Source organism: Loxodonta africana, chromosome 9 (assembly GCF_030014295.1).
Source record: "Loxodonta africana isolate mLoxAfr1 chromosome 9, mLoxAfr1.hap2, whole genome shotgun sequence".
In the NCBI taxonomy this organism is placed as follows: domain Eukaryota; kingdom Metazoa; phylum Chordata; class Mammalia; order Proboscidea; family Elephantidae; genus Loxodonta; species Loxodonta africana.
The window spans coordinates 54,303,762-54,323,326 of NC_087350.1; the positions used below are offsets into that span (position 1 = coordinate 54,303,762).

Sequence of the window (19,565 nt, forward strand, 5' to 3'; positions counted from 1 at the left end):
AGTGAAGGGAATGGCGAATGGGAGACAGGGCCCACCCCAGCTGCTTTGGCACAGACTGGGCCTCATACTGGCCATGTCAGGTTCCAGAGCCACCATGCAATCTGGTGAGAGAGAGCATCTACTCTGTGGTTCCCCCCCGCCCCCTTTTTTTTAGCAGCAGATTGTTTAAGCCAAAGCTCCTGGCCAGCACAGCACCTGAAGGCGATGAGTGGAGCAGCCCCGCCGGGCATGGAGGCTTCTTCAGCTCCCATTGGTCTGCACAAAAATGAGCGGACTGTAAACATCAGTTCATGGTGCGCCGTGTCATCGACTCTGCAGGGCCTCTCTTCTTTTTTATTTTATCTTTCATTCCCAATCCCATTTCTCCCCCACATCCACTCTTCTGATCCATTTTTCAAATGTTGTAGCCGTATCCACATTATTGAAAATAAATACTCAGTTTAGTTTTATTTGTGTGTGTGTGTGTGTTTCTTTACGTGAATGTATCTTCTGTTTCCAAAACAGTTTGGAAACCACTGATGGAGCCCAGCCCTCTCATTCTGCTGAGGTGACTTGGAGGCATAGAGGGAGAGATGATTCCCCCAGGTCCCCTCTATGGAGCAGCTGAGAGTGGGCTCAGGCCTCCCTCTGGCTCCTGGCCCTGCCCTGGCATGACACCTCCTGGGTCCCTTGTTTGAGGCCTAGTTTCCTCCCCCTGCAGCCTGCCCACATACTGGCTCACTCTCCTGCCTCCACTGGGCAGCTCTGGTGAGCTGGGGGACAAAGCACCAAGGGTGGTGGGATCCAGCAACCTCTGAGGATGCTTGTGGCCTAAGTGTGGCCCTGGAACATGTCACTGCTTCCTCCCCTGGTTCTCAGAGCTGACAAGTGTGATAGCTGTGGGTGATCTGGAGGAATTATTACTGTGTGCACAGCTAGCAAATTATTCTTTAAAGCAAACACATATTGAGTACCTGTTAAGTACCACCTCTTTGACTTGGATTATCTCATTCAATCCATACAGCAACCTATTAAACAATACCAATGCTATTGTTTCAAGCATCATTATACCCATTTTACAGATGAGGAAATTGAGACTTAGAGAAATGAAGTGACTTGCCCAAGGTTACATGATACCTGTGGTTGAGCTTGGATTTGAAACCAGGCATGTATGATGCCAAGCCATGTTCTTTCTATGGCAATGCACTGATTCTGTGTTAGGTATGAGGCTCAAATAGGAGAGATGCCAAGAGGGAGAGGCAGTCTTGGTAATTCTTAGGCCTACAGCAAGGAACCAGCTGGGAGTCCCAGCACAGTCATCAGGTCCTCCTGCCCTGTAAGACCAAGACTGGTAAGGTAGGCAACTTGGTGTAGTAAAAAACAGCTAGGCTGTGTCCTCAGAGGGACTTGGATTGAAGCGCGGTGTGACCTTGGCAGGATCAATCAGCTAATCTCTCTGAACCTCAGATTCCTCATCTGTAAAAAGTGATGCTAAGTCCTCCCTTGCCAGGCTATTGTGAGAAGCAGAGATGATACACACACACTGCCTGCACACTTTAGTTGCTCATGAAATTACATATCTCTATAAAGTGATGGGAAAACCCTGGTGGCATAGTGGTTAAGAGCTACGGCTGCTAACCAGAAAGGTCGGCAGTTTGAATCCACTAGGCACTCCTTGGAAACCCTATGGGGGAAGTTCTACTTGGGCCTCTAGGGTTGTTATGAGTCGGAATTGACTCAATGCCAACGGGTTTGGGTTTTTCGGGGGGGTATAAATAACGTGATGGTTCCCAGCCTTTCATAGGCATAAGAAATCCCTGAGAGCAGATCCCAGGTGATTCTGATGCAGGCTAAATGAAGATCCCCACTCTGAGAAACCATTACTCCAAGGAGAGTCCACCTGGGGCTACTGACTGCAGAAAACCTTTATTCCTGAGTCAAACGGCACTAAAAAGAAGGACAGCCTGCTCCCTTGGACCAGCCAATGGCAGTGGTGCAGATGGAAACCCCTGGTGGAGTGGCTACAGAGCTCACAGCTTGGGCCTGTGACCCACAATCTCGTCCCAGCCCTTCCGACAGGTCCGGACAATCCACTCATGCTCATCGTCATCTGCAAGGGAAGAGGAAGAGCCGGTCATGCCTCGGGCTCACTGGGACCTTCCCTGCCCTGGGAGCTCCTGGGTGAGGTCTCGGGACTGAAGTGCATGCCAGCACAGGGTGATGGCCTTGGTGACCAGTTTGTTTAGCTCTGTTTTGGGAAGGAATGGACCTTTCACTAAAACCAAAACCCTTAGTTGCCCATAAGTGCCCTGTCTGGGAGAAACTGAACTCAAAAGAGTTAGTAGTTGGTAGATGCTGCAGATGGGGGGTAAGCATGAGATCGACTGGCCACCCCGAGTGGGACTGCCCCTGACAGATGGTCAGTAAGCAGCCCCAACTTGGGCAGTTGTCCATTCTGACATACCACAAACAGCACCCTGAACAGTCTTGTGGGGTGCTATTAGGAGACAGAGCCTTCAGATTTTAGCTTGCTTTTGGGGCTTTCCATTTTGGAGAGCCTCCTTCAAAGAACTCGTGGTCTCCCCAGGGCGGGGGGCTGATACCCTCTATTTACTCAGGTCCTTTCAGTGTGGAAAGGAGTGGAAGAGCGGCAGGCACTGGTGTTGCCGGAAAGCCCTAAACACATTGCACTTGATTTAGTCCTCGTGACCACCTGACAAGCAGCAGTCACTCCCACCATTTTACAGATTAAAAAACAGAGCTCGGAGAGGTCACTTAACCACAGCCCATAGCCACAGGCCTGGCATGTGGGCGAGCCCAGGACTGTTGTGCTACAAAACCCAAGTTGTTTTTTAAACCTCAGATCCAGAGTTGAGTGCCTCACACTCCAGTCCATAGCACACTACCATCATCTCTCTGCACAAGGCCCCTCTGTGGATTTATTTTTATTTTCCCCCTTTATTCCCTCAAAGCCACAGCCAGCCCCACCCCAACCACCATAGGGACCAACTCTAATGGCGGGATATATACCCTTAAAATGCATGTAGCTCTGTAAAATATGTACTGTTGTTTTGTGTGGAAATGTGTTTTTAATTTACATAAATGGCATTCTGCTGTGAATTTCCTGTGTCTTACTTTTTTCACTCATCACTACATTTGCAAGATCTATTCCTGCCCTGCATGTACATCTAGTTCTTTGCTTCTTACTGCTCCTTAATATTCTATGGGGGGGCTTCTGTCATATTGTACTATGCATCTTTCCAGTGGTGGGCACCTAGGTTGCCTCAAATCTCTATCGTGAATAACTCGGACACACCTTCTTGCGCACATCCCTTCATAGATACCAGGGAAAATGTCATGGAGTCATAGACATACTTCATTCACCAGTACTACCAGCTAAGCTCATGCAGGCGCTTTTCTCTGTACCATACCTGCCCGCCTGGCCTGGGGGTGCAAAGAGGGCTAGCCCAAACCCCTGCCAGCAAGTAGCATCCCCTAGGGCTGCAGCACTGAGGAGCTCTTGCCTTGTCTCCTTACCCCACTCCTAGCCCAAGACCTCCAGCCCAAGAGATGTCTTGGACTACCCACACAAATGGCAGAAGCTAGAGAACAAGGACATTCCCCAAGAGCAGGAAATTCAGAGCGCCAGAAGAAAGCCAACCCTCCAAATCTGATGTCCTGCTCAGGGGCTCCTTCCTCTTCTGTGAAAGACTCGGTGTGCGTGGCACTGGACCCAGGATCAGGAGATGGATGCTTGTTGACAGCCTACTGTGTGCTCGGTGCTTTGCAAGCACTGAATCTTGTCAATCTTTGTAACAAGCCAGTGGGGTAGAGGCGATTACCCCAATTTTGAATACCATGCCAATGGTATTCAAATCAAGGTTCATCAGGCTCCACAGCCTGACCCTTCCCACCCGAGGGAAGACGTGGTGGTGCCAGGTACAGTGGCTCCCCCATAAAAAAACCTCCCCTGCCCCACTCTTTCTTTGTATGTCACCTAAGGGAAAAAAAGCCTGCTGCCTGGCCTTTGAGGGCTGCCCTAACCAGCCAGTGGGCTTCGGTTTCCCCGGTGGAGGCTGCCTGGGAATCTCCACGTGGCTGCTGAACCCTGGGGTAGAGAGGCGACCATGGGGAGAGTGGCGGTGGTGTGTCAGCACACAAGGAGTTAAGCGCTGGTGAAGCCCACTTTTGCCACACTGTGAGCAGCCTGGTTGATAATTACAGTTCTGAAGTCTCCAGGCTATTCGAATCAGTGCAGCTGCAACCTCTTCAGTGGTAACCCCTGAAACCAGACAAACTGGGTTTATTGTGCTGAACCAGTCTTCAGGCCCCTCCCTGATTGTTACAAATTGACAGCAATGGACTTAACAGCCCTCTTCACTACCCCTTTCACTCTCTACCTGGCTGCACAGCCACCAATTTGAATCACAGATGCCTTGCCTCACGGCAGCTGCTCACTATCCCTCCCTCCACCTCCCCTGTGCGTTGCTTGGCTCCCCTGGCCTTGCCACGCCAGGGTGAGGCTGCCGAAGCACATTTCATCAATACTTAAAATGGAATTAAACCTGCAGCTTTGATTAATGCCTCCCAGATCCCGGGAGTTGTGATTACTATTTTGCAAATTGCGATTGTTGGAATATGTTAATATGATTGTCTGAGAACATCTTCACCTTCTCAGATAATCTTCCCCCTTTTTGGCAGGAGGGGAGGAGGGGAGGTGGGGGGGAAGATGGGAAAAGACACCACAAACTCTTTAATCAATTGTAAATTATTACCCTTGGCACAATTGCTGGTGGTGCAGAGGGGAAGGGAGGAAGATTTCTGGTTTGGAGCTTTTATCTTTAGGAGTTTTTGGCCCCTTTGGGCCAGTAATTCTACTCTGAGACACTATCCTAAGGGAATAATCTATTTGTTTCAGAACTATTTCCAATCAAGAAAAAAGAAAACGTAGATTTCTAAAAGCAAGGGAATGATTAATTTGTTATATATTCATTCACTTAACAAATAATTTGTAAACACTGACTATGTGTCAGGCATCATGCTAAGTTCAGGAGGAAACGGTGAGCCACGTGAAGGGGTATTTAGTAGCTATTGAAAATAATGGTTATTAAGTCTGTATAGCAACACAGGGGAAATGTTTTTGATATGATAGTATGCCAAGGAAAAAAAAAAGGGAAGGAGTAGAGGCAGGGTACAAAATTACATGGGCAGTATAATCTGTGTAAAAATGGTGCACAGAAGAAAAGTAGAAGATAATAAATTGAGATATGAACAATAATCAACTCTGAGCAGCTTTTTGGTATTTCCCAAATCTTATTTCATTGATGCACACTGACAATAGAAAAAATTGAAATAATTATTGGATTTTTTCTACCCTCTGATTTAATGCTTTGGCAATTTTATGCATTTTATTAATTGAAGTACAATACTTTCTAGGTTTCTAGAAACACCAACAGGGTTCTTGAACTTAAAAAAAAAAATCAAAAGACCCAGCTGAAAAATATTGCTAAAAATGGATGAAAATCAGAGAGTAGACAGACAACTCCCCCTGTATAAGAAGTCCAAATAATTTATGTAGATACTTTGCCTTCAGGAAGTTGGAACATAACTTCCCACTCCTTAAGTATGGGCTGAAATAGTGACTTCTTTCCAAAAAGTACATTGTGGAAAGGAGGAAAAAGAAAGAGTAAGTTTACAGTAGAGATATATGACAAGCACTACTTCAGCCAGGTGATCAAGGTCAATATCAACAGTGATAAGCCATGTTGATAGTATGTACCCTTGATATGTTGTGATGAGAATGTCACCTTACCTTCGAGGTCTTCCTCCCAAAACATAGCCCCAGTAAATCATGAAAAAACATCAGGCAGATCCCAATTGAGGGACATGCTACAAAATACCTGACCAAAAAACTTATTGCCGTCAATTCCGACACATAGTGATCCCATAAGACAGAGTAGAACTGCCCCATAGGGTTTCCAAGGAGTGGCTGGTGGATCCAAACTGCTGACCTTTTGGTTAGCAGCCGAGCTCTTAACAACTGCACCAGGGCTCCAAAGATACCTGACCAGTAGTACTCTTCAAAACTGTCATCAAAAATAAGAAAAGTCTAAGAAACTGTCACAGCCAATGGTAGTCTAAGGAGACTTGGTAACTCAATGTAACGTGGCATGCTGGGTATGCTCCTGGAACAGAAAATGGGCACTACAGGAAGGCTGAGCAAATCCGAATCATGTATGGACTTCTGTTAATGTTTCAGCATTGGTTCATTGTGACGAATTGCCACACTGATGCAAGTTGTTAATCATGGGGAAACTGGGTGTGCAGTATATTAGGAACTTTGTACTATCTTCATAATAATTATGTAAATCTAAAGCAGTTCTAAAATAAAAAAAGTTTATCTTAAAAACTGACCATCCAGTGTGCTGCCTAAAAGGTAAGGTTATTATGTTCTCCAACGGGATTGGAAGATTCCTTCACATTCCCAACCATCCAAACTAAAGGTGTTCACTCCTTTTTCTTTCTCATGACACCCTAGCATTTATTACAATTTATGAAACTATACTTATTTGCATACTTTCTTGTTTAAGGGTCTTTATTCCCCCACTAGACTGTAAGCTTGCTCAATGCAGGGACCACATCTGCTTTATCGGCCGCTGGACCTGGCATACAGTAGATGCCCAATAACTGCTTTGCCAGGAAAGTCTGGAATAAGCCTGTTGCCTCCTGACTTGCCTGAGTTGCCATCAACAAACATTCTCTGAGCACCCACTTCTTGGCATCCAGGTCTTAAATGTCACTCCCTCAGTGACCATAATCTAACTGCCTCCGCTCTCAGTCACTCTACCTCATCTTCATTTTCTTCATAGCATGTACCGCTCTAAAATTTTCTTGTTTATTTGTGTGTTGCCTTAGATAATATTTGTCTCCCCCATCCAGACTGTAAGCACCAATGAGACCAGGAGCCTTGTCTGCTTGTTCACTGCGGTATTCTCAGTGCTTAAAAGAGTGTCCAGCACATAAGCAGGTGCTCCGTTGATATCTGTTGAGTGAATGAATGAATCAATAAGCCCAATCCTGTACCAGGCCTGTGCCCGGTGCTGGGCGGCAGAAGGAACTGAGATCCAGCAGCGAATGCTGCCCAAAGGCCTGTCTGCCATCAGTGCAGAAAGCTTTCCTTATTCTGGCTCTGAAGCTTCAGAAATGTCCTTGCTACCTCCTGCATTCCCTGCCGCCCTCCCCCGACTCCACCCCCCACACTCCAATGAACTTCACCAACTACCAGGAGAACTAGATTCCTTAGAAGGAAAGGAACTTGCTGTAGGAGAAACCCCACATCTGACCATGGACTCCCCTGCTGAAAAACCTTCCCTAAAAAGGCTCCCAACTCTTAGCTTGGAATTCAAGTCCCCCTAGGATGTGCCAGCTTTCCAGGCTGGCTTCCCTCCTCTGCTCACCTACACTAAAGCGCAGCCACCCTGATATATGGCAGTTGCCACATGAGCATGCTCACGAGGGCCTCCATGCTTTGTACATGCTGTTCCACCAAGGGGAACACCCTTCCTTTCAGGGCCTGATTCAGGTGCAGAACTCCTCAAAGCTCAACAGAGGCTCAGGGCGCTTTGCATTTCTGGGACTTAGTGTATATTAACAAGTGAGAAGAGGCCTCAATAAGATTATAAAAATTGCTGTATATTTTAAACATTTGTTGTTGTTAGTTGCCATTAATTCCGAAGCATTTATTTTTGACAAATCAATGCTTTTAATACAAATGACCATATATAAGTGAACTCCAGGATTTCTTTCAAAAATTCATAAATTCCCTGTGCACTAAAGGCAACGTGATCAGGAAAGGGCGTGCGAACTTAGAGTTGTCTGAAGAACATGGTCTTTCAGTCCTGTCTCAAGAGCACATGCACAGAGCAAACTTGAGGCCCCTGATGAATGTGTGTGGCCTGAGCCCAGTGCCCTCCTGGCTGTTCTCGCACCCCCACGGGTCCTGCCTTGTTGTCAGGCTTCCCTGCCCCAGGCCGAAGTCGGCGCCCTCCTGCCACGCTCCACAGCCCCTGCGTTTTCTGTTATGGAATCCAACACGGTGGCCCCTGCCAGCCTGGGGCAGACAGGTCCAAGTCTCTTCTGGCTTTTAGGGCTCAGCACAGATCCGGCACTTACAAAGTATCTAATAAATATTTGGTGAATAAATGAATAAAGAAATGTAAATCTGGGGACATAAAAGTAATAGGTTTACTCTCTGGGATCTGGGCAAAAGGGGAACAGTTTCTTCCCCACCCTTGGTAAACGGAGCTCCTGAGAGGGCGAAGTAGGCATGCCAAGTGCAGGTTCAAGACCACCGGCTGCTGTTTCCTTCTTGCCTCAAGGCCATAGATTGGGCAGCCCCACAGCATGGATAGGCTGGGCTGTCTGGGGTCATACCTGGGTACTAACCACAGTCAGGAAGCTTAAAGCTCTGGCTGGCCTGGGGCCTGCTCACAGCGGGGGTGGAGAGGGGCAGGCCTGAACAGACCACAGCTGTGCCCAAGTCGCTGCGGGTTTCATCAGTGCTGGGGAAGAAGAGATCCTGAACATCTCAGAAAAGCTGCAAGGAAATATTAGTTCCCCAGATGGTTAGCAGGGAGGCAGTGTGGTATGATGGTTAAGTGCATGGCTTTTGCACCCTGCTGCCTCTGCTATGAGACCTTGGGCAAGTAGCCTCACAGCTCTCTGGGCCTCATTTTCTTATCTACGAAGGTGCCTGCCTTGAAGGTTTGCTGTGAGGATCAAATGAGATTGTTCCTGAAAAGTGCTTAGCGTAGTGCATGGTGCACAGGAAATGCCCAAATAAATGCTGGCCAGAAGACCAAAAGAAAAACCAGAAGTTGTCTTTCCCGGGTGGGACTTCAGGGCACTCTCAGCAGCACAGTGTAGACTGGAAGGAGTTTTGGAACCAGTCAGGCCTGGGTCCGATGCTATGCCCTGTCACCAACTTGCTGGGTGGTTTTGGACAAGTTACTCCTGTCTCTGAGCTGGCCTCCTGCCAAGGAACCCTGGTGGTGCAACAATTAAGCACTCAGCTGCTAACTGAAAGGTTGCAGTTTAAACTCACCCAGTGGTTCTGCAGGAGAAAGACCTGGCAATCTTCTCCCATAAAGATCACAGCCTAAAAAACCCTATGTTGTTGTTAGGTGCCATTGAATTGGTTCCAACTGATAGCGACCCTTTGCACAACAGAATGAAACACTGCCCAGTCCTGCGCCATCCTTACAATCGTTGTTATGCTTGAGCTCATTGTTGCAGCCACTGTGTCAATCCACCTTGTTGTGAGTCTTCCTCTCTTTTGCTGACCCTCTACTTTACCAAGCATGGCGTCCTTCTCCAGGGACTGATCCCTCCCGATAACATGTCCAAAGTATGTGAGACAAAGGCTCGCCATCCTTGCCTCTAAGGGACATAGCCTGGGTCAGGTGCACCTAAGTTCTTAAAGTGACATTCCCTATGGGGCAGTTCTACTCTCACATGCAGTCGATATGAGCTAGAAATCGACTGGATGCCACCTAACAACGACATGCCAAGGGCAGAGTGAGGATTAGCCAGGATGAATGGCGCATGGTAGGCACCCAGGATATGGAGCTACTTCATCATCTTGACTGGTCTTTAGTTCCCAAACTGGATGCCTGCAATGGAGCATTTTAAGGGACTCACTCAGGGCTCCTCTGGGACTTATGGCTCCCTGCTCGGGTGGAGGTGGGAGCAAGAGGGAGGAGGAGGTCTTTACACAAGGATCAGCATCATAAGGATCAAGATCCACAGCTTAGCTAATGATTTTTGTTCAAAGTGAGGTGGGCAGGCTGGGGCAGGTAAGCCCAGGGAGGGCGAGTAAGCAGATTTGGGTCACCGGGCACCCACAAGTTGAGCCTTGCCACCTCTTGGCATGCCTTTGGGCCGAGTACACCTGTGGTCACCACTGCTATGCAGCTCCCACCCTGTGTGAGTGTGGAGGTTGAGGGTGTGGACTGGGAAAGGGAGGAGACCCAGGTGAAACAGGCATCTGGCCTTGGGAGAGGGGAGAGAGGCTCACATGGACAGAGCACCCAAAGAAATGTGATTGTCCCCATTTTGAGATGAGAAGACCAAAGCCTACAGGGATGAAATGATTAGCCTCACATCATTCCACCTGGGCAGAAGTCCAGTCTTCTCTGATGCCAAAGTCACTCTCAGTGAGGCTACAGGTATGTGCACAGGCACAGATGTGTGTGTTGGCTTCCAGTTGGGTGAATGTGTGTGAGAATCTAAATAAGTGTGAGTGTTAAGGTGTGCAAATGTGAATACATATGTGCCTGTGAGTGTGCAATGTCTGAGAGTGGTATTAACTGTGAGTGTACATCTGGTGTGAGTCAAACGTGAATGCTCAGAGTGTGCAATGCATGGTGTCTTACTGTGTGAATGCAGCTGTGTTCAAGCATGGGAGTACCTGGATCTGAGTGTGTGCATGCTGTGCAGAGGGAGGAGGCATTTCCAACTTGTACAGACAGCCCAATTCTCATCCAAAGTGTCAGGCTGGCAGAGCGGGCAGGAGCTGAACCAGGCTCTTAGGAGAAGGAGGTTTCTGTTGTGACAGGCTGCCCTTTCTTCCTGCGGCCTCAGGTGTCTCCTGTGTGAACTGTGGCTCCAGACTGGGATGGGAGATGTACGGTAAGCCAGGCTCCCTATACTGTGGGCAGGTGCCCACTGCACGGCCCATCCCACCCTCTGTGCAAATGCAAGGCTGCGTGAGCTGGTGGGGCAGGGCCAGGACTCTGAGCAGAGCCAGGGCCCACAGTGAGCGCGGCAACGCCCCATCATCCCTGTCATAACTCCTGACAAGAAAGAGGCTTTGAACTTTGCTGGCAGCGGTGGTGGCCCAAGGCCAAGACCATGGCGTTGCCAATATTGACTGAGGGGTCATTGCCCAGACAGAGCCTGACATGGGCAGGAAGGGAGGGCTTGGGGCTGCTCTTGCTTTTCCTTGTAAAGGAGCATCTTCTGGGCCAGGTGGGGCGAGGTCAGGGTGATTTAGGCCTGGCTGCTTTGCCCAATAGGGACTAGAAGTTCAGGGCCCAGCATCTACAAGCTTTTCAAAGCCTACTAAAATGTAAAAGGATTAGAAAAACTATTGACTTGAAAACGTAAAAAAGGAAAATGGCAAAACCGAAATTAATAAATGTTGTAACTAATGCCTTCAGACTTAATTATTAAATTTAGAAATCAAAACAATCTTGTTACACTTGAAATCAATTTGTAAGCTAGATTTCCTTATTTTGCAAGAATTTTCCAGTATGCACAGGACTCTCAAGAAATCACAGTTGTTAAAGAGCTGTAGCCAAATAATTCACCAAGCAAAAGTATAAACATCCTTTCGAAGTTTTAATAGCAAAAAATTTATGTGTAAATAGAAAGTCCCAGACAGAGCTGGAGAAAAATGCAGAACGAAATTCTAATCCACACACACAAAGAAAACTCAGAAAGAAAACCCAAGAGGATGGTCCCTGGACACACCCTTTTAGCTCAGTAATGAAGTCACTACCGAGGTTCACCCTTCATCCAAAGATTGAACAGGCCCATGGAATAAAATGAGACTAAAGGGGCACATACCAGCCCACGGGCAAGGACTAGAAGGCAGGAGGGGACAGGAAAGCTGGTAATAGGGAACCCAAGGTTGAGAAGGGAGAGTGTTGACATGTCATGTGGTTGTTAATCAATGTCATAAAACAATACGTGTACCAACTGCGTAATGAGAAGCTAGTTTGTTCTATAAACCTTCATCTAAAGTACAAAAAAAAAAAAAGATTTATGTGTAATGTGGTGGTGTGGCTATGTTTGTTTGAATATGTTTGACACGGCTAGAGGGGGCGTCAAGAGTTAGGCTTAGAGTTGGATTAGGGCTATCACCGGGGAGGGGTGAGTTGGGGCAAGGAGTATGGGTGCCTTATGTTAGGAAGCACTTCTGTGCCAAGCACCATGCCTGCACTTTTTATGTCTGATCTCATGCAGTCCTTGTCAACACCTCTACAGCATGCACAGCTGGTTGTTTTAAGGGGGAGTTTTAGGTGCTGCAGTTGGTGGGTAAGAGGAAAAGCACCCATAGCCACAATGACTTTTAGAAATCTCTTAGGAAGGCCCTGTGCTAGAAAAGGACATTTCATTTAGCCATACAGCTGGTTTTCTGACATTGCTGGAACAGAGAGCTATTCTTGCTGTTGAGGTCAGATCCATAGCTGGCTTGTGCTTACGGGCCACACTGATCAAAAAAGACATAACCTGAAATACTAGAATCCTCCTTTATGTGGCAAGATGCTCACAAGACAGGAGGCACACAGGGGCAAAGACCAATGGATTCACGTCTCCGCACACTCACTGCAGGACAAGTATGTGCTGAGTGGAGGGAGACACAAAATCACTGGCACCGTTCAGATTGTTGTTCTTGCTTCCCCACTCCCCACTTTCTTCTTGCTTCCCCATTCCCCACTTTTATTTCTCAAGCTCTTGTAATTGAATTTGCATTCTGTTAACAAGTCCATGATACATAGCTACTGTACTGAGGTGGTTCAAAGAAGTGAAGTGCCTAGCCCAAGGCTGGCCTCTCAACACCTTTGCTCTGAACCTCTGCACCCTTCTGCCCCTGCTCCCTGCTGGTGTGGAAGATGGACTCCAGCCACGGAAGCCCAAGCTGTGTCCTCTGGATGCTTCCAGGGGCTGCTATGGGGGGTGAGGGACTGGCAGCTGGAAGCTCTGTTGTCCATTTGGCATATGCTGAGGGCTGAATAAAGGCAGTGCAGTGGGGACAGCAGGAGGGATGTTATGGAGGAATCTGTAGAACTCAGTGACAGTCTAGAACTCGTTTAATCCTCACAGCCATCTAGTAAGGGGGGTGGGGGGCATTATTATCCTCATTTCATAGGGATAGAGGGCCTTAAGAGAGGCGAAGTCATCTGCCCAAGCTCACTCAGCTGGTCAGTGGGCACAGAGTCCCACCCAGCTCTTTCTCCAGGGCTGCAGTCCATCAAGAACCTTTCTGCAACTGAAATGTATTTACTCCTCACTGATTGAAGGACTGAGGCTAAGCTCCCTAACCCAGCATTCAAGGCTCTCTCCAGCCCACACTGGCTCCTCTGCTTTGAATGCTCAGCTCAGACCGACTCCTACACAGTTTTCAAAGCTCAGCCTGTCCATCACTGCCTGAAGGTGGCCTCCCTTGATTCCTTCCCCACACTCTAATACACAAGAGAGTCTCAGGTATTCCATCTTGAGTACTCTGTGCTCTGGCATCCTCTGTGCCTTTGCCCATGCTGTTCCTTCCTTTTATGCAGCAATCCACCTCTAGTCCTTTAAGGCCCAGCCAAGTACCACCTTTTCCATAACGTGATCTCATCTGTACTTAAGGCATGCTTCCTCTCTTCTCTGTACTCCCATTGCACTGTGCTTTTGGCACCAGGGAAACAGGGTCACCCCAGTTTTTTTGAGAAAGAACCTCATATTAGATATTTTCATTGAAACATCAACATAAACACCATAGGGGATACAGAATTTTATTGGATTTCCTTTCATATACTTATTTTATGGTTTACTTTATTGTTAATCTGAACTACATTTTGAAGGTGGGAGGTACACTACAGTCTTTTGATCACTTAGGCTCCCTCCGGGTCCTGGGACTGTCTGTTTATGTATCTGCTCCCCTGGCCACCACAATGGTTTGGGAGGACAGGCTCTGAGTCTGGCCTCCACGTGAGACCCTGGTGTCCACAGAGGCTCCGTGAAGGCCTGTGTTCTGGAGTAGTCTTAGGAGGCTCAAGGCTCTAGGTGGAAAAGAAATGACGAGGATGTTGGGGAACAAGAGAACTCCCAGGGCAGGACGGAGAGATCAGGGAACTGCAGGCCTTTGATGTTTGAAATCAGCATCAAAGCAGGTAGGAGGAGGCCACAGGGCAGTTTGCCAAGGTGACATTGATTCCTCCCTTTGGGATGTGGAATTAAGGGGGCCCCTGCTTCTCAACTTTTCACCCCGTGGGCACCCTTCCATTTTCCAGGTGTAAAATCATCCCAATTGTGATTGCTAACATGCATGAAGTACTCCTCATGGGCCAGGCCCTGTGCTCGCTGGGTTCCCTGCACCATCTTAGTTAAAGATCACAACGCTTTGAGGGAGGTACTATTACTACTTCCATTTTTTTCATGAGGAAACTAAAGCTCAGAGAGTTAAGAGCCTAGCTCAAGGTCACACAACTGGTAAATGGAAGAGCTGGTATCTGATCCCAGGTTTGTCTGACTCTAAAGCCAGGGCTTGTAACCATGTCTGCCATTCCTGGACCTGAGGTTGAGCAGGGATTTCAGCCAACTGTTCTGAGTTCCAGAGCTTGGACTGGCCAGAGCTGGCTAAGGAAGAAAGACAAGGCTTCTGCCCTGTGGGCTCTGGCCTTGCATTCACTTCCATTAAAGGAGACAAAACAAACCATTACAGTGGCCAGCCACGGAAGGGGAAGTTGTGTCCTCTGGATGCCTCCAGGAGGCTGCCATAGGGGGTAGGTAGGGCACATATTGTTACCAGAATCTGATGGGCACAACAGCTGGAAAGGGAATTTCCAGGGAACTGGGGTGGAGAGAGGATGGCAATGGGCAGTTCCTGGCAGGGCTTTCAACTGGATTTGAACCCCTGCCGAGAATTTGCATTTCTACCCCTAGATATACTGAATCAGAATCAGGGATCTTATTAAAACATAGAATCTGATTCAGTATATCTGGGGGTAGAAATGCAAGTTATCAGCAAGGGTTCAAACAGGAATGAACTGGTTTGAAGCCCTGGTTCTTACAGACAGGAAGAGGTAGAACACCAGCTCAGGCTCTTATTGCAGAGCAAGATCTTGACAGGGGCCTATGGATGGCTTCCAGCAGGCTAATTCTGTCCTCCATGGGCAAAATTCTGTAGGTGGGCTCATGTGTATTTTTCTGGGGATAAGGACCATAGCTTTGCCCAGATTCTCAGAGAGGTTCACGACTCAGGGTATTTTACTGGTTCAGAAATGGCCTCTGGTGTCAGGACGACCTGGGTTTAAATCCTGGTTCCTCCCTTTACTAGCTGTATGACTGTCAGTAAATTACTTTACTTACTCTTTAGCCTCAGTTTCCGCATGTACCAAATAGAGGTAATGATATACTCCTCAAAGGACTGGGATGTGGCAAGCTCCTGGCAAAGGAGGCATTGAATATTCATAACATCCTTTCCTACACGTTTTGCTCAAAGTGAATGCCCAAGTCTGGCTGGCTGGGATGTGAGATCTGTGCGGGCATTTTATTTGGCAGTTACAAGTGTGATATTATCCCTCCACAAAGCATTCATTATGGCTAACAATACCACAGATAAGGCATGGACACCCCCGCATGCCAGCCTCCAGGTGATTACAACATTTGGGTAAATTGCCTTTTGTCTCGCTGGAGAGATGACAGCGGGAGGGGGTCTGTGCAGGAAAGTCACCCGGCCATTTTGCGGAAACCCCAAGGGAGGCACTGTGGAGAGGCAGTCTGGGTTTGCAGAAAGAGCCTGGGCCTGCAGTCGGGAAACCTGGGTCTGGTCCAGCCCTACCTCTGATAGGTATGGTGTTGGGCACATGATTTGCCCTCACTGAGTTTCTCAGGTTCCTCACCTGTCAGGTGAAAGGCAGTGGCTTCAAGACTACAGAAGTCTATGTGTGTCAGTGGCACTGAAAGACTCTTGCTCATTGGCCAATTTTTGAGCAATAAAATGGGCAGAGAACTATCTTGGGAAAAAGAACTACTGCTGCAATCTTACAACCCTTGGGTGTGCGCTTTTTATATATCTGGGCTGCTAGGGAAACCCTCCGTTCCTCCTTCCACTGGTAAGCTCCAGCTTCTCATTCAGAGCCAGCTCCAATGTCATCTCTAGCTCCTAAGTCAGCCAGACCTGGGTTCAAATCCCAGCTCTGCCACTTAATATCTGTGTGACTTTGGGCAAAGCATTTCACCTCACTGAGTCCTAGTTCCATCATCTGGAAAGTAACCATAATAATGATAATTGTTTCGTGGGGTTACTCTGAGGATTAGATAAAATAATATACGTAAAGTGAATAGACTACTGCCTGGAATGTAGTAAGCACTCAGTAAATTCTAGTTATTATTATTATCCTGCTTTTTCACCTAAAATAGGGTATGGATACCTTTGCATATCCATATAGATCCTTCTCTTCACGGCCATTTTTAACGGCTGCATTATACCATATGTTATTTAACCAGTCCCCTCCTACCGGACATTTGGAATGTTTCCGGTTTTGTACTGTTTAAACAATGCCAGAGAAACTTTAGCAGACCAAAGTGGTCTTTCATTTCTAGGTGTTTACTAACTAGCTTAGATGAACCCTTTCCTAAAGGTGGGTGGGCAGCAGAGAAACACCACTGTCTGGATAAACACCTCATCCATGCCTCTTTGAGCATATGATCTTGGAGCTGGCACAGCAAAGTGCAAAGAGGAAAAACCTCAGGAGCCAGACAAGCCTGAGTTTGAGTCCCAATTCCTGCCACTTATTGTCTGGGAAATTTGGGGGGAAAGTCTTTAACTTCACTGAGCCTCAGTTTCCTCATTTGTCAAATGGGAATCATACGAGCATGCCCTGTCTACTCAGTACAGCGTTGTTTGCTGTCGAGTCAATCCTGACTCGCAACGACCCTATACAGAACTGCCCCATAGGGTTTGCAAGGCTATAATCTTTATGGGAGCAGGTCACTAGTCTTTTCTCCCATTGAGCCGCCGGTGGGTTCCAAACGCTGATTGGTTAGCAGCCGAGCACTTAACCATTGCACCACCAGGGCTCCTAGCACAGTGTCTAGTGCATAGTGAATGCACAATAAATGTTAGCTCTCTCCACCATCACCACCACCATCCTCCTCCTCATCCCTGTTTTGGTGAAGTTAGCCTTCACCTCCCAAAGACTTCAAATCACACAAGCCAGGTCACTTTTTGGACCCCAATTCACAGCCCATTTCCCATCTAATTGAGTGTACATTCAAATCAGCCTTGTGGTCTTGACTTTAAATTCTGTCTGGAACTCACAGGTTCAAACACGAAGGGGCCCTCTCTGCAAATAATCACTGGTATGTGGTATTTTTAAGAAGCCAAAGCCATTGTTTCTGATTGAAGGAAAGTTGGTGCTATTTTGAAGCGCAGCACGATTAAGTGGTGGCGTTATCTCTTTAACCATTGGGAATTATACCCTGTTTGAAAGATTTGTGAGCTCTAGGACATTTGCCAGATGTGCTTGATTCGACATTTCAGACAACAAAGGGGATAATGTTGGCGGGAATCTCGACGGCATTTCTGATGATCAGGATATTCTTTGAGGGTGGTACTGAGACCTTTCGGGGAAGAATTTCAGCTTTTACATAAACTAATTTGGGATGCTCACTCACTGTCTTCCACAAAGCAAATTTAGTTCATTGTTAGTTGTATATGTTAAAATGGTTACGAGGGTTTTTTTCTTTGAATATTAATAATATGCCTTTCATCTGAGACACTCGCATGGGGTATCATTAATTGGTGCGGTGGGGGTGGGGGAGTAAGGATCAGTGGTACGGTTATTTTGCAAATGGTTCCTACTAGTAACATTTAGGCAAGCAACAGCTACATGAAAGAGAGAGATGTACAAACTGCTAACATGGATTTGGCTTATCCTTCCTGAGAGGAACGAAAGAGGCATAGGAAGGGAAAGGAATAATCTCCCAATTTCCCACCATATTAAAGATAATTATCCTAAATATCTTCAAATGCTTCCTTATTGGCCCCTGATGTATAAAGTAACCTTTTTCAAATAAGGTAGCATCTCGTTCTGGGGCTGTGGTGTTTCTGTCTTAAGGCTATAAAATAGACCTTTTCATTCATTTAGTAACATTACTGAGCTTCCACTGGTGCCACGGACTATGTTTGGTGGAGGAACAGAAAGGAATCAGACGTGGCCCTGTCGACCAGGGAATCAGGTGAGTTATGAACAAGCTAGGACACAATGCCCGCCAAAAGAATGAAAAGAACAGGCTTTGGACATATTGGGGTCAAAATTTGGCTGTCACCAGCTGTGTGATCTTGAGCAAACTATTAACCTACCTGAGATTAGACATACTTATTTTTGTGGCTCAGGAAAAGTACCCACTTGGGGTGGCAGGAGAGAGCAGATGAAATAAGCAGATAAAGTGCCCAGCACAGGGCCTGGCGAAGAGCCTCCACAATGAGCGTTCCTTTCCCAGCTTCATTTCCCTGGGCTGTGGACATCCAGCTAGAGCTGCATCTCATTCTTTGGGGGTTACAGGAGAAGGCTTCATGGCTTTCTCTTATGTGCTAAGCTTTGAAAGATGAGGGGACTGTGATAAATGGAGGAAAGAAGGAAGGGCCTTCTGGGCTGGGGAATATATGAGATGAGAATAGATTAGAAAGTACTGGATGAGTTTATCAATGAATGACAACTAATCTAGTTGGGTTGGAACATGGGGTAAAGGAACAGGAAGGTAAGTGCGGCTACAAAGTTAGGCTAGAGCTCTGAATGCCATCACCAAGGGCAGGCAGACTCTTAAGTTTCGGCATTTCATTCCCAAGCAAAACTCCCAAGGAGGCAGAAAGACTTAGCATATCCAATCACATCTGTCTTCCCAGAGACTTCTTTTCTCTTGAGCACCTTGAGAAGTCTTAGCAAATCCCAGGGCCTAACTCACTCGATTCACCTCCAGCCTGAGTCAGTAATTGTCACAACGAGGACAGCCCAACTACCAGTTACTGAGCACGGGCCTTGTGCCTGGTGCTATTTCCCTAGCCACAACTCCTCCACATAGGTACTACTATAATGCCCATTTTACAGATGAGGAAGCTGAGGCTCTAAGAGGGCAAGTACCCAACCTACGGTCACACAGCTAGCTGGTCAGTGGTGGATTCAGAACTAGAGGCCAGCCAGGGATGTCGATTCTAGACCCTGGGTGTTTAACCACCACACCCCATTGTCTCCATGGCCTTTCCCAGCTCTCAAGCCTCCTGCAGGGTGAGGGGGTCCTTACTGAAGCTCTGTTTTGTTTTGTGTCTGCGGTGTTGACTTGAGTGCTGCCTGTATTGAGTTGCTATCTTTAGAATTTTATGATCCCAACACAGATAGCAGCAGGGTGTAGCGGAAATACCACTAGACTTATAGTGAGACGGGATTAGGTTTGCGTTCCAGCTTCCCCATCCCCAGCCTGTGGGACCTTAGGCAAGTCATTCATCACTCTGAGACCCAGTTTCCTAATTTCAGGATGATCCCATTCCTAGCTCACTGAATGTATGGGATGTTCATGTGAGATGGTGGGCTCACAAGCTCAAAGGCCTTAAGGCAAGTACCAGAAATGACTGATCCTGTTAGGGGTCAGATAGCAGGGAGTAGGGAGACCTGGGCAGTACATGGCCCACCTAGACTCCCAAACCCAAGCAATTTCAAGCACTGGGGCAGCCAAACATCTTTGCAGACCAGATCTGGCCTAAGAGCCACTGGTTTGAGAACTCTGAGGGATGGTAAGCTGCTCTGAAAACTCTGAGG

The 19,565-nt window shown here is 47.4% G+C and overlaps 1 protein-coding gene across 1 annotated transcript in view; it reads right to left on the reverse strand.

Annotated features, from left to right (window-relative positions):
- Positions 1-1,988: 1,988 nt before the first annotated feature.
- MORN5 (MORN repeat containing 5) overlaps positions 1,989-19,565 on the reverse strand; it is a 34,664-nt gene continuing 17,087 nt past the window's right edge. Inside the window, exon 4 of the mRNA XM_010587663.3 lies at positions 1,989-2,089. The gene's annotated coding sequence lies outside the window, so the exon portion shown is untranslated. The remainder of the gene's footprint in view (positions 2,090-19,565) is intronic.